This window comes from Meleagris gallopavo, chromosome 2, assembly GCF_905368555.1.
Source record: "Meleagris gallopavo chromosome 2, MGAL_WU_HG_1.1, whole genome shotgun sequence".
NCBI classification, from domain to species: domain Eukaryota; kingdom Metazoa; phylum Chordata; class Aves; order Galliformes; family Phasianidae; genus Meleagris; species Meleagris gallopavo.
This window is the reverse complement of record NC_139405.1, coordinates 106,357,563-106,369,688: the sequence shown is the minus strand read 5'-3', so window position 1 is coordinate 106,369,688 and position 12,126 is coordinate 106,357,563.

Below are 12,126 nucleotides of genomic sequence, written 5' to 3'. Positions count from 1 at the left end.
TTACCCTTCCTCTGCATCCCAAACGTTCAGCTATTTGTCCTTCTTTGCAACATCTCTTTGTAGAAATAAGAGAGAGGGTAGGACAGCCCATCTGTTTCTCCGTATCAGTGCAGTTCTCATTAAGAAGAGAGGACATCATTAGAGAAGAAATAAATACAAACTGTGCTGGTCCTGCTTTGCTGTTTAATGATATTTTCAGATGTTTTCATTGCTTGGTTGTCAGTGCTTGTTCAGCACTGGCTGCATTCAAGAGGATCCTGCAAAATGTAGAGCTTGTAAGCATGGATGCTTAGATCCTGAGTTAAAGGGACCTCTATATTTCTTAAAACCACACCAAAAGATTTCTCCCATTAGATTTCTCTAATCCCCCCCCTGGAGTCTCCATACCCCTTGGGTTCTGCAGCTCTCTTGTTATGGGGGAGCATGCAGCAGCCCAACTTCCAGCTCAAAACCAACCAGTGCTGACCCTCCTCCTGCCCCAGCCTCCCCTCGCTCAAGCAGGAAGGGGGGGATCGCAATCCAAGGCAAAACTGGGCTAATTCAGCATGGAAAGGTCTTTGTCTCCCCATTGCTCACTTCTCAAGGGAACAATGTGCTCCCTCCCCATCCCTGCTCGGTGCCAGCCTTCTCCATTCGTATTCTGAGCTCATTTGCTGCAGTGGGAGCCGTGCGGCCAGGAAGCACGTCTGGATGGTGATGTAATCAGAAATGCAGGTCTCCAAATCAATCCCCGACCTTCTGCTGCTCCACAAATTGCATGTTGGGTGTGGGAAGGGGAAGCCTCAGCCTCATTTGCTGCCTCTCTGCTTCCCCAGCTTCCTCAGAGGCAGAGCTGGGATTTTTTTGCTGGCTTGAATTAATCGTGCCATATAAAATATTCCCGTTTGTCCTGCCCTCTTGGCATCAGTTCTTACAGTTGCAGTTTGGAGGATCCTTTATTTAATTTATTCTGTGATACTTAGGAATGACTTTGAGTGTCTGTTCCTCTGTCATCCACCCCTTCTTCCTTCCCAATAGCTTTTGAACCCTGATCTCTGTCCAGTTTGACAGATCTGTGGCTCTCAAAAACATCACATTCCCACAACCGTTCCTCAAGTGCTCCTCCATCAGCTATTTACCCAGCAGCGGACGTGCTCGAGGCCTGTCCATACCACTACTCTAAGCATGGAGTGTCAAATAAACACATAAATATGGAGAGATTTAATATTTCATTTGTAAGGGAGGGGAATTTTGCTCGTGTTTCAGTATTTGTTTTAGCTCTCCTAGGGTTTTACCTTCAGCTTGTTGCTGGATACCAGAGCATCCCCAAACAAACCCACGCCTGGCTGGCATTTCTCTGAGCCCTCAGATAAAAGGTCAGCTTTTGGAGGAAGATTTGGGGATTTCATTATTTCCATTTCTCTTGAATCCCTTTGGATGAGGGCATATGGGATGGTATGGGTGGCTGTTCATCTCCTGGGAAGAGCACAGAGTCTGCAGACACCACAGGAGATCCCTGAAGCTTAACCCAAATCCCATTCCCATCAATTCTTTACCATCCTAGGCTGCTATGAAATGTGGAGATTGGTGGCCCTGCATGTGGCAGGGGGGTTGGAGCTTCATGATCCTTGGGGTCCCTTCCAACCTGGGCCATTCTGTTATTCTGTGATCCCACTATGCTGGGAATTCTTTGTTCCATCAGTGTTATTGCACTTTGGAGCTGTGGATATGCCAACTCTTGGCCTCACTGTGAGCTGTGCAGAGGCAGTGCCTGGCTGCTGTGTCCCTTCTGTATCAATCAGTTTGGGCACTGCCACCCTCGTCCTTCCTTCAATGCCAGTAGAAAAGCAGCCCCAGCCAGCAACGAGGCTTGCTGAACAACTGCAAGAACCAAGTATCTCCAAGACCTGTACCCCTAAATCAGACAGGGTTGTGATTTGCCAACACATTTCAAGGTAACTAACCTTGTAGACCAGCAAGTGGTATGGGTTTCACATGGCTGCACAAGCTTCCTTCTTTAGGAAACACAGCAAACCAGCATTTCAGAGCCTGGAGTTGGCTGTTGGCTGTAGTGTGGTTTCATTTCTTCCAAATGTTGCTATGTAAACACTAATCAGGCCAAATTATTCAAATCACAACTGTCGAGTGTGGAAGTAGCATTAATGAGGATGAACAGGGAACAGATTGGTAGAGCAGAAAGTGTCCTTTGGCTGAAGGTTGGTGGCTCCCATCCAACACATGCAACTCTCACCTCTTGCTCTCCCATAGCCCTTGGAAATGCCTCTTCTTGGGAGGGAGCATTGGGCCAGGTGTCTAGCAGCCCCAAGTTTTCTGGCTGTCTAAATACAAGGGGATATTTCCCTCTTCTATGGAGACTATAAGCACCTTGGGGTCCTGCTCAATCCTGAGATGTCCCAAAGAATGGAAGGGCTTTGTCCACCTCTGCTGCCTTGTTTGCTCATGGCACAGCTGGACACAGTCCCAAGTGAACTTAGTCAGTGCTGAGTGGGATGTTGGACTAGAGGAGCTCCAAAGGTTCCTTCCAGCATACATTATTCTGTGATTTTAGATTGATGTTGGGATCTGCACTAATAAACAAACCAAATGAGGAGGCTGTTCTGATTCAGCACAGTGGAGCCGTTTTCAAAAAGCAAAGAAGGTGTTATGTGCAGAAAGAGCAAGCCAGGCTCTGCACAGAGTCACATCAGCACTGTCCCATGGAAAGCTGCTGGTCTACGATGAAAATCAGCCAGAAATCACCTGCATCCACTGTAACTACGACCACGACCATGATCATGACTATGACTATGTGTTCAAGAAATGTTTAGATGTGGTACTAAGGGATGTGGCACAGTGGGGGCAATACTGGTGGTAGGTGGACGGTTGGACTGGATGATCTTGAAGGTCTTTTCCAGCCTTGGTGATTCTATGATTCTGTGACATCCAACCATAGCATAGGCTACAGCAGGAAACCATCAAGTCAGCTCTTGAAGCTGCTGTTTAAACAACCTGGAAAATATCCCAGACATTAAATACTTGGAGCTATTAGAATAAGGTCAAAATAAGAAAAAAACTATTTGTGAAAGGAAGGAATGAATCCATCCATCTTCAGGCTTCAAGAAGAGCTATTTTAAAACTTTTAAGGGGATTTATTTTGAATTTGGCCAGAGCACCATCAAACACTTCATCTGTGGCGGTTGAGTTTCTCTCTTTCCCCTGCTGGCAGTCCTGTTTGGCCCCAGAAATGTGGAAAATATGGGTGCTTCACTTTGTGGCCCTGCTCCTTTCTTTTCTGAGGTATGAAAGCGTCCTTTTATTCTCACTGCACCCAAAGCAGCAGCAGCTCCCAGAGACAGAGTCAATGCCTGTGATCAGATGCTAGAGGAAGGTGTCTGTGTTTCTCAAAGACTTATTTCTACCATTTTCTACCCAAGCCCAATTCAATTTGGAAAGTGCAACTGTAGGACGCTTTGCTGTGGTATGTTGCTGCTGCCAAAGGTCGACATGGAGCCGATGGGAGACCAGATAATTTCACCAAAGTGACACTTCATGTTGGTAAATGAGTGCACAGAAACCACAGCCAGGAAGACCTGGAGGCACAGATGAGTCTGTAAGAGTACTTGGAGTAACAGAATCATCCAGGTTGAAAAAGACCTCTCCAATCTCCAAGCCCAACCTCAGCCCACCCCCACCATGCCCATGTCCCTCAGTGCCACATCCCCATGGTTCTGGAACATCTCCATGGATGGTGATCCCACCACCTCCCTGCAGCTGTGCCACTGCATCACTGCTGTTTACAAGAAGAAATGTTTCCTAACATCCAACCTGAACCTCCCCTGACACAACTTAAGGTCATCATCTCTCACCCTAAAAATCACAGGGGCTGGAAGGGATTTCTCAGTCCTTCTGATCTCACTTTTCTCAAGCAGGGCCACCCATGGACCATGTTCAGGTTCAGGTGACTTCTGAAGATCTCCAAGGAGGTGACCTCATAGCCTCTCTGATCCCTGTGCCAGTGCTTCACCACCTGAGCATTCCCATCAGCTGTGAGAGCCAAGTGCACCTCACAGCATCCACCACAGAAAACAAAGGGATCTCAAAACTCACTGTAAGGACCTGCAGTCCTCAGAGACATGCTGGGAAGGCCTTCTCATGAGTTACGGAGTGGTGCTAAGGTCAGAAGAGGGCCTTACTTCCAAATGAACTGATTTGAGGAGGGACTTTTGGCTCACTGATCTCAGTCCGACATAAGTAAGGACTGGCATGAATCACAGAATCGTTTGTGTTGGAAGGGACCTTTGCAGGCCATCCGGTGCAACTCCCTGCAAGAACAGGGACATCTACAACTCAAACAGGTGCTCAGAGCCCTGTCGAGCCTGACCTTGGGTGTCTACAGGGACAGGGAAGGTATTTACCTGATCAGGAATACACCTCATCCACCACAATGTCAGCACTATCCCAAAAAACTCAAACTTTGACCAAATGAAAGACAGAAGGCAAAGAGCAAGGCCTGCTGTTCTCCATCATGAGATGCGTCCTAGGCTAAGTCCTAGGTTAGCCAGCACTTGGACCTGACAGAAGGAATTCCTTCCTTCAGAGCCCATACAGTCAAACAGTGGGGAACCTTCCTCAGTCTCTCCACCAATCCCTTTTTCTTCCAGATTTGAGGGAGAAATCCCCAGTCGTGTAAGCAGTGTGACAAAACTGTGCAAGAGAACGTGATAACCCAGTGGAGATGGCCATGGTCCAGCAAATAGGTCCATCCCTTGTCCCTGTTTTGTCTGAACGAATGTAGCCAACAAAACCTACTTCAGCCTGCCTTGCATGAAGCCTTACATGAGATTGATATGGAACTTCACCTCGTATTAACCCCATGTTCTTTCTAGAAGACGTGGAAGGGACCCAAAGTTCCTCAGAGGCCAGGATACAGTTCATTAGTATGTAATTACATGAGCAATTACAGCAGAAAAACTGAAATAAACCTAAACAGAAGGGCCAGCCTCAGCCACAAGCTGCTACATCATATCCCTGTCATTGTGCAGCACTTTTGAGATGCAAAGGAAAGTCTGATGGCTCCAGGAAGTATAATTAGCCTGCAGTGATGAGTGGAAGACTGGGAGCAATATTACTGCAGCATATATCATCTTTTAAATGAGTCCTGTTTATTTATAACAGGCTCCCATGACCTGTACCCTGAACTCAAACTTCCTCTCTTTGCTTTCTTATCCACTCATCTCTGAGTTTTTACACTGCTGGGAGAAAGGGAAAGCCAGGCTGCTGGTTAGCAAGCCTCTATAGCTCTTAGGAAATGCAGATTTAATGAAGCTGGAAGGGACCCTGAGAGGATGTTCAGTCCCTTTTCCTGTCCCATGAGAGGAGAAACAATACCCAAAATCAGTGCTGATGGTCTCATTCAGTATCCCACCTTCACCATGTATGTCACCTCACCTCACCTCTGCCCTGGGCTTTCTCTGCCATGATCCCCTTTGTCCCTTCTCCATCCCAAAGCTCTGTGTGACCCTGCACAGTTCCTTATCTTTGCCATTTCAGGCTGGGACGATGTCCATGGCATAGAGAGGTTGGCAACGGGTCCTTCATCTCTCTCCTGGTGGTGTCCATTGGAAAATCATTCTTTCCCAAACAGATCAATTTTCATAGTCCACAAAGATGTGTAACGGGGTGTTTTGGAATCAGTGCTACTCATCCTGGCCAACCTTATACCCATAGCTGAGTAAGTAACAGGGTGCAGAGCAAGTACACAGCTCTGAGCCCACATGCAGCGTTACACAGGCTCTGGTACTGCATTTCCCACACAGCTGTGACTAAGAGAACTGATGGATTTCTCAAACAAAGGGACAATTTTCTACCTAAGCCCAATTCAATTTGGAAAGTGCTTCACCTGAACTGTGGGATGCCTTGCTGTGATAGGCTGCTGTTGCTAGAAATTGATGTGGAGCTGATGGGCTGCAGGCAAGAGTGGGCCTCAGCACATCGTTCCCACCTTGCAATGGCCAAGCTGACCCCAACACCAGCCTTTCTCCAAGGCACAGTGTGTTCCACTGTGCTGTGGCCTTGTATCCAAGTGTCTTTGGGGTTGAAAACTCACTCCCAACTCTTTGGCATTCAGGTATGAGTGGAGGAAAGGTTTGCAGGAAGGCTGTGCCATGCTTGGCTGGGCTGGAAGGAGAGCTCGGAGCCCTCGTGCTCAGTCTCACAGCTGACAAGTAACACTTTTCCCCCATCCCCCTGATGGTTCTTCCCACTGGTTCAAGGAAAGGAGTCCCTCAAGCAGACCCTGGCCAAGCTATTGCTGCAAACCCTTCCCAGAAACCCAGCCAGGAGCTGCACATGGAAAATATCTTCCTCAAGAGCATCCCTGCTTCTTGTGGCATCCCACAGTGGGGATTTCCTTGCTCTCCAGCGAGAGATTCCCATCCCCAGCCCACTCAGGTCTGTGGCATTCATACAGAAAGCTCTCTGCATGGCTCAAAAGAGAGGGCAAAGCAGAGGAGACCAGTGGGACTGTACTGCTTTCTGCTCAGCCTCTCTTTTTAAATGAAATATCTCCAGCCTAACTCTGAAGCCCCTGAATGAGGGATGAGGCAGACGGGGTGGTTTGGAGGAACCACTATTTGCTGCAGCTCAGATTTTCAGGAAAGAATACCATGAAATCACAGAATCACAGGATATTTGGGTTGGCAGAGAGCTTGGGGCCCAACTATCCCCAACCCTGCCATAGGCAGGGACACCTCCCACAGCCCAGGCTGCCCCAAGCCCCATCCATAGCCTTGGGCACTGCAGGGATGGGGCACCCACAGCTCTCTGGGCAATATCAACAGATAACATAACGAAGACCCTTTTCCTTCTCCCAGCTCCTTTCACGGCCTCACTGTGTACAATCTGGGTTGAAGACCCCTTGGACAGTCCCAGAATCCTCCTATAACAAGGGCAGCCAGTGGCAAACCACACCGTGTGCTCAAAGCCATCCCAACCCTCCCCTGAAGTCCCCCCTCCCCAAGGCCATCCATCCTTCCCTCTCTTCCCTCAGCTCAAGCCACAGAAAAAGAAAGAAAATGCATTCCCAGCTCCAGCCCATGGGGAAAAGGCCCGGGGAGAGCTAATTATAGCCCAATGCATCGGTGCTGTTAATAATTCAGGAAGCTCTCAAATTGAGCTGGAGATGAGGCAGAGGATGGATCTTGCTTGGATGCCAAAGCACCCAAAGCTGCTCTGTCTCCAGGGTGAGGGTGGCTGAGTGGTGGGAGGACACACGGGACACAATGCTATAGCCCACATATTTCAAGGGGCAGAGATCAGGCTCCCCATCCTTTCTCCTGCTTCACCAACAAAGCTGATAGGGTCCTGCTCCTGTCTAGGTTTCAAGACACCAGGCTTCAGCTTGCTGCTAGGATTCCCATTCTCATTTATCACCTGTACCCACACACAGACCTGCATTTTCCTTCTCCCTCAGTAAGGTTTTCACCTTACTGGAACAGGATTTTCTCTGTAAGGCTAAAGTTACAGTATTTGTACAGCACTGAACACTTTCTGGCACTAGAAATTTCCCACTCATCATCTTTGAGATGCTGGGATGAAGCTGTGCACACACACACCACGATGTTCAAATACACAAGAAGTATTTAGGGGTGGCTGAATTCAGGTTCCCAGCACAGGAGGAGGAGGAAGCAAAGAGAAATCCCAACTAAAGCAGCACCCAACATGATTAAAATTCAGGGTGAATTTTTCCTGCGGTTTAAAACTGCCATCCCAGAGGGAAATGGTCCTTTGTTCTGACTGTGCTAGGACGTGTCTCCAAAAATCAGAGCCCTGAGGGGCTTGATTTGTTGGGTCTGCACCACAAATGCACCTGGGAGCAGCTCCTAAGGGACAGTGGTGGCTGTGTGGTTGTCCCCAAGCTGTCACTGCCATTCTGCTGCTCTCAGCTAGGGCTCTGGCTCCCTCTCCTGACACCTTTTTCTAGTCCCAAAAGCTGGTTGGGAAGGCACTGGAGTTGGTCATCAGCCAGCAGGTGTGGGCCACAGGTGTGAACCAAACCAATGCAGCTGAGCATCCCCCAGAATCCAGCTTGGTAGCAAAGCATGGTCACTAATGTTTGCATGTAGGATATACGTCTTTCCAGACCTGTGGTGAGCTGTCCTCCATGCCCATCCCTTTGCAATGCAGTGGGATCTGCACACATCAGAGCTCCTCTTGCTCTGTGGCTGATTTTAAAGCCCTTTGTCCCTACATACACTCATACCATGGCCCATCTGTGGCTCATCACTGGGACTGGCACATCGAGCGAGGTGAAACCAGGACACCCACAGCAGGGACAGGCTGAGCCAAACCCAGGAACAAAGATGGGAGACAGTCTTGGTACCCCCAAAAGAGGGGTAATGCTATCACAAGGGTGTGTGTGTTCAAACAGATGTTAGAAAACCAGCCGCCCTGCTCCAGCTCCTCTGCTGGGCTCCCACCAGTAGATGGCAAGACAAGTCCACGTTTTGGGGTGAGAGCAGCCCTGAGCCCCAGGGAAAGAGGGCTGAGCCAAGGAGGCATTTCTATGGTGTCTGATATGGGCTTCAGCCTGCCCCACAGCACCTCCTTCTTGCTCCTTCCACCTGTCTCTGCCCTCAGATCTCTACAGGCTGGGCATTTTTGCCTACAGCCTTTGGTGCAGCTTGGCTGAAATCGATCATGGGATGCTGCTGTTGCCAGGGGAGTGCTAACAGGCATGAGGACAGACAGTCAGACAGATACTGTTTCATTCCCTTAGAAGCAGGTTAAAATGATGCCCATGGCATTGCAGCTTGGGGAAGGAGGAGGAGCAAGAGGGAATGGCCAAATGTTGAGCTCTTTAAAAAAATAATTGCGAAAGCATTGCTGGTTCCAAGCAAACTCCCTTGCAGGCCACTTGGTAGCATTCCCCGCCTGAATCTGGCATTTTGAGGAGACATTTGGTTCACATTGCTGTCCCCTAAGGGTGCCTGGGGTGACTATGGGCACTTTGGGAGTTGCAAAAGCCACTGTGTGACTGAGGCTCTTCCAATTATCACTGGGCATTGGGGTGTTCCATGACAACATGTGTTAGAGAGTGGTTGAGATGGGATGGAATAAAATGGGGGGTGGGAGGGGTGGGGAGGGGAGGGTGAGGAGGGGGAACAGTTTAAAGCAAAATGCATCATGTTGCTGAGTAACTGTACTTGCTCATATTGTAAGTAATGCCAAATTCACCCTGAGATGCCAGTGCTGTCTGGACAAGGAGAGATGTAGCAACACAAATTTGCTCTGGGCTCACTGTCTGGAGATGGAGAATCCCCTTCTCCTTCCCCACTTCTCTGAAATTGCTCCTTGAGCCCCTTCTCTCAAGTTGACACAGAAAGCTGTGCCTGATGTGCCTCTGGCACCAACCTTGCTCATGGAACAGCTCCTTCCAAACCCTTCTGCTCCAGCAGCATTGCTTGCATCTCACCCAAACTGGGCCAATTGCTGCAAACTCAAGCATCTCTATCTCCCAGTCAGTGGCAGCACTGATTAATTAACAACTTCCTGAGAGAGGCCGAGTCAAGTCTTAAATTAAGCTTTCCACTTCAACAGGCAAGAATGGGGACCCCTGCCCTGGTCTGGTGACAAACAAAGCTGTGACATGGGGAATGCCCTGGAGATGGAGATGTGGCTTCTAGTGGCACAGAAAGGGCTTTGGAAAGCAGAGCACCAGAAGCTAATGCCCCAACCTCAGCAAATAACTAATCACCATCCATGTGGAAAAAAAAAAAGCACTGTGGAGAAACATCAGCCAGAGCAATGAGCAGAAACAACTTGGCACTATCTGCAAAGTGTTGGGGGAGCATCTGGGCTTCACGTTCCCAGACTGAAGTCATCACCACACACATAAAAAAATAAAAATACAGAAAAAAATCCCAGACATCTTCCTTTGGTGATGGAAAGAGTTGGGAGTTGGAAGAAATTTGGGAAAATCTTCCAAGGTACGAAGCTGAGTCCAGCCATGCTTGCACTCCTTGCAGACGAGACAGGGCTGGGATGCTGCATTTGTCTCTTTTGGGGGGGAAGGACATGTGGTGGAAAGCTCAGACCACCTCAATGCACTGATCACTGAAGGTCCAGCAATCTTCCAGTCTCAAATCCTCACGGTCTGTATAGAGAGCATTCATAGGGAAATCCAAAACACCAAGGTAGGGACCAACAGTCAGATTTCATGTCCTCCTCCTAATTCTTCTTCTTCTCCTCTGGATTCTCTACTACATACCTTTTTCATTTGTGGCCAAATCCAGAACTCCTCAATGTCCACACTACACAAGACTTTCACATCTCTTCTTGGCCTCTTTTCAAGGCCAACAGACTACTGAATGTTTTAGGGAGAGGCACACAGGAAGAATAGAAGATGATCCCCATTGGTCCAAAAGTCAAGAAGACTTTGGCTTCCGCATTTCTGCCCGAAGAGGTGGCAGATGGATGCACACGAGCCTCACACCAAGGCTTCATAGCTGAGAAATAGGGGATGAATTTAGGGCGGTCCTTTGTGAAGCCAGAAGTTGGATTCAGTGATCATACCTAGAATTAAGAATGGCTTAGGTTGGAAGGAACCCTGGGGAGCACCCAGTTCCAACTCCCTGCCATGGGTAGTGTTGCCATCTAGTAGACCAAGCTGTGATGATGCTGTAGGTCTCTTCCAACTTGGGATATTCTAACCTCTCCAAACTGCCTTGGACACTTGCATAGATGTCTTGTCCGGACCCTATCATGATGTGATCCCAAGAAAAAGGACACAACCACCCAGGATGGTTCTTTCTGGCCAAGGACCCACAGGGTCTGCAGGAGGCATGCATGCCTGGGGATGGAAGGGAAACGTCCCTGCTCTCTCTTCCTGAAGTTCAGCTTATCTTGGACAATTGGCACAGCTGCTGTTGCCAGGCAGAGGGGTAAGAGGTAGAAAATCTACTCTTGGCATTGCTTCCAGGACCTGCTGCCAACAGAGCAAACACCCCGGGCAGCCACGTGTCATCGGCAGCTCAGACATCTCTGTAGTGTTTGCAGTATTTCATGAGTGACGGGGGACACAGAGTGTGTCCAGCGAGCACTGGGGTCCAATTGCAAGATCCTAGATTATACCCATTTTCTTCCCACATGATTGATACAAGCCCCTCCAGTTGTTTATTTATCATCCCCAGAGGCAAATGCAATGGGGAAGGGCATGGAGGGACGCGTGCGTGTGGGCATGAGGACGCTGGACTAAGGCAGAGGGAAGGGGCTACTAATAAAAGGGATTGGGTTTTGATTAGTTTAAAATTCATGAAAAGTTAGCTTCGTGAGAAAAAAAAGCCATGAAAAAGTGGACCTCAGTGGAAAGGACCTTTGGAGATCACCTGGATGAACCCAGAACCGGACACAGTGCTCCAGATGTGGCCTCCCCAGGGCAGAGCAGAGGGGAGGATCACCTCCCTCTCCCCACTGGCCACACTCTGTGTGATGCGCCCCCATGGAACCATTGGACTCTTGGAGGCAGTGCTTTAAAAACATACCAGAATCTCATGAATCTTGAGCTGCAGGTCCAGAGAACTGGCAGTGTCAGTTGAAAGGGAAGCAGACAGCTGGTGGACAGACTCTGGACTTTGTTTTGTCTCCTGTGATGTTGGTTTTGCAACAGTTCAGCTGATGACGGGTTTTCACCCTACCATTACTGAAAGTCCTAGATTAAAGACCTATTGCACCAGATGGGTAAGGAGAAATCATCTTTGCAACAATGACCATTTCTTGCCAAAAAATGATGAGTTCGCTGGTGTCCTTGGAGCAGAACTGATGTCCCCTGCCAAGAACTCCTCTACTGAAGATTGGCCTGAAGGTTGTCCAACCCATTCGTCAACATGCCATGACCCCACTGCAGAGCAAAATGCCTGGGGATTCATTTATCCTGCTGGGAACAGGGCTTTTGCCCTGTCCCATGATTAGCAGGGGGTTGTGGATGTCCATGGGACTGGGACCAAATGCAGGGATAAGTTGAGCGACTTGCAGCAAGGTGGGGGAAAAATTAGAGTGCTGAGGTGATGTGTAGAGCTGTCTTGGAACCATCCTGCCTCCAACCATCCTGCCTTCCAACCTTGGAACCAACCTGTCTCCAAGCCCCTTTTC